Here is a 3,297-nt window from a genome sequence, read left to right as displayed (position 1 = left end):
ACACCATATTAGAGATTTTCAAGATATCTATATGGAGATTGTGTACTTAATTAATGGTTTTCCCAAATATGGTTTTGATTATGTTTCTTGACGTGAAAATGATATGGATTCATTGTTTTCTTTTCTATACTTAATTGACTGATCCATGCAATTTTTAATTTATGTACACTATTAGCAAATATCAATCCATTGCCAGCTATATGATTAAGCAAAACATAGTAATGTTTGTTTTCATACAGAAATAAATTTATTTCTCTCCTTGAATCATTTTGTTTCCTTTTATGGCATTTACAACTTGTGACACCTCTTTCCTTCCATTTCTTTTAATTTTATTTTGATACAATTTTGGGGAAAAAATAGAGGACAAGGCAAAGTGATAAGGATAATTTCATTATTTTCTTCACTAATGAAGATTCTGGTGTATCTTGTAGCTATTAGCCTTTTGATGTACATTTGAATTATGAGATACTGTTTACATAGTTTGTGAATTTTATTGTAGTCTTTTATGTGCTTCGAATATTTATAAAAAATTGGTGGTGTCTTTTTCCCCCACAAATTTTGTACTCGTCTCTAAGTTTTTCTTAACTTTTACGAGTAAGTTTTTGTTGGTAATTATTTTCTTATGAGTGGAAACAAGTCAACAACCAACAGAGATAACTACTCTTAAAAATACGCTCTTCGTTCCAAATTAATTGTCATGTGTTTATTTTTAAGGTTAATTTAATTAATTTTCAAAGCTAATTGGATTTTAAAATTATCCGCTAAATATTGAGAGTTCTAACCTATGTCATGTTAATTTGATGAAACTATATATTCTAAAATGCTAATCAACACTCACATAGTTTAATTCTCTAGAAACAAACATGACAACTCATAAGGGAGCATTAACTGTGGTATGTATTTATTGATTGTATATACTCCTTTATGAACATTTGTTTAGAGATCTATTTTGTTAATGAAAAGAGGAGAGGTGTGGATATAAAAGATTGATTTCATATTTACATTTATTATTACTTTCATTGTTTAATACACACCGGTCAAAAGGGATAAGTCTAGCAGGCACGAATTAAAATCTTTAGTCACTTCTAAAATGAATAAAAGAAAATATGTGAAATTAAAAATAAAGGACATAGAATTAAAATAAAAAATGTTAAGTTTTCTAAAAAACACAATTCTCCCCTCTATTGAAGTTGATAAACTCTTTCATATCCATTGTTGGACAAACAAAAAACATGCAATGTGGTTGGATAATTAATTGACTTCTAAAACGTAGCTGTTGAATATTCTAGTGTATATAACTGGGGAAACATATAATTTTGTAGTATCACTCTTGTTTGTTTAACCATTTATAGTTTTTTTCTATTAACAGTTCCATCTTTATATTAGAGGAGTTAGTATGACTCCAATCGATATATATACCAAAAATCATAATTACGCGAAGTAGGACGTAAATCTTATGCTCGAGAACTCGATGAAAATAGTAGTATCAATTTAATTGTCTTGCTGAAATGAGAATCCGCTGTACTTGAGGCCGTTGGCCATAAAAAATATTCTCTTTTTTTCGGAAAACTTTTTCACTTTATTAAAACTGTGGTGTTTGGTCATGAAAATTCCAAAAATTATTCCAATTTTTTTTTTTTGAAAAGTGAAAACAGATTTTTGTTGTGTTCACTATTTTCCAACTCCAATTCTAACTTTTATTATTGTATATAACCCTAATTTTTAAAATTTTTACACAAAGCCGTCATAATGTTTAAAAGTTCTAAGTGTTTAGTCACTGATGCAATCAATGATGATTTTTTTCCATAATTGTTGATTGAACAATGATTAATACAAAAATATCACGATCTTTCGGCTGAGATTACATCTAAGACATTTTTGTATTATCTTTCTTCAATTTTGTTTCAACTTTATCTTTCTTCAATTTTTGCATTTTTACATTATCTTTCTTCAATTTTGCATTTCGGCTGATTGAACATTTTTGCATTATCTTTCTTCAATTTTGTTTCAACAGCTTGAGTTAATTCTTGCAATTGGGAAAACTGAAAAGTTTTTTGAGAACAAGTGAGGACCTAGTGAAGATCCAAATCAAAAAACAAATGATGTGTCTAATAATGCGTCTTAACAAATGATCCAAATCAATCATTCTATCTCCTGTAGTTCTAATGCTCGTTAAGAGAGTCATTAATTGTCAATCTTTGTTCTCGAGTGCTATTTTCTGTGTTATGCAAACTTGGTTGGAGTAATAAAAGTGGCTATATATAAGAATCACATTTGGTTGTATGTTAGTAGGTAAATTAGTAGTTGGGTGATTTTGATAGTTTTTAAAAGTTGAGGGCATAAAATTATATTTAAATTTTTTTTTCAAAAGTCTAAAAAAAATCTTTCAAAAAGACATGGTCAAACACAACTCCAACTCCAACTTCAAAATTTTTTAATTTTCATGGCCAAACGACTATTTTGAATGGCTAAGAGTCAACTATGGCCACAAAAGGATGATTTATTACTCCGATATTTCGATTATTACTTATTCGTTATATTAAAAATAGATGTAATTCTTTCGTTTAATATACTTGTTCACTATTGAATTGACACACACTCTAAGATATAATACTCCGATCCCTTGATTTCTTTTTATATGTTTTTTTTTTGGGGTTGGACATTCCCTTAATAAAGTCCACACTCCTAGAAAAGTAAAATTAATTTTATCAATATACTCTTAATTAAATAAGTGCTCATTTTATCTTTCAATATTAATTAATGATCTTGATAATTTGAATAAGGGCATAATAGTAAGATTTTGATTAAACTATTCTTGAAAGATTAAAGGAATATTTATTTAGGAATATAAGTACAACTCAAATGGAGCAAATAAAAACAATGAAAGGACTAAATAATTATAGGGTTAATTTTACATCACCCTTTAAATATAATAAATTTAACTTATTGAGAAGAATAATGAGTAGTATTTAATATCAAGGTAAAATGGCCCCGAATGGACAAATTATAATTTGTTTTTTCAACTGAAAAAGTATGTTGGACATCTATTTTTAGTAACATGGATAAGTAAAGATGGACGGAGAAAATATACTTTTACTTGTCTAGTTCAGAAAATCAAAAGATAATTTATTATTTATTTTTTAATTTACTCTTATTTTCTACCATAGTCATTTCACATTGCATTTTTTAAAGTATCAAATTTATTTTGTCATTTTATTTATTGTTTCTTATTGAATATGTCAAATCAATATTAAGTAAAAATAGACACAAGAGTATTACTATTATTCTCATTGTTTA

The 3,297-nt window shown here is 27.1% G+C and overlaps 1 non-coding gene across 1 annotated transcript; it reads left to right on the top strand.

The window, feature by feature from the left end:
- The first annotated feature begins 1,781 nt into the window (after positions 1-1,781).
- On the top strand, positions 1,782-1,866 carry LOC124898330. Its single transcript, XR_007055303.1, has one exon. It is a non-coding gene; the product is annotated as a small nucleolar RNA Z196/R39/R59 family (small nucleolar RNA).
- Positions 1,867-3,297: the final 1,431 nt, after the last annotated feature.

This window comes from Capsicum annuum, chromosome 4 (assembly GCF_002878395.1).
Source record: "Capsicum annuum cultivar UCD-10X-F1 chromosome 4, UCD10Xv1.1, whole genome shotgun sequence".
NCBI classification, from domain to species: Eukaryota; Viridiplantae; Streptophyta; class Magnoliopsida; order Solanales; family Solanaceae; genus Capsicum; species Capsicum annuum.
This window is presented reverse-complemented; position numbering and strand designations above follow the sequence as displayed.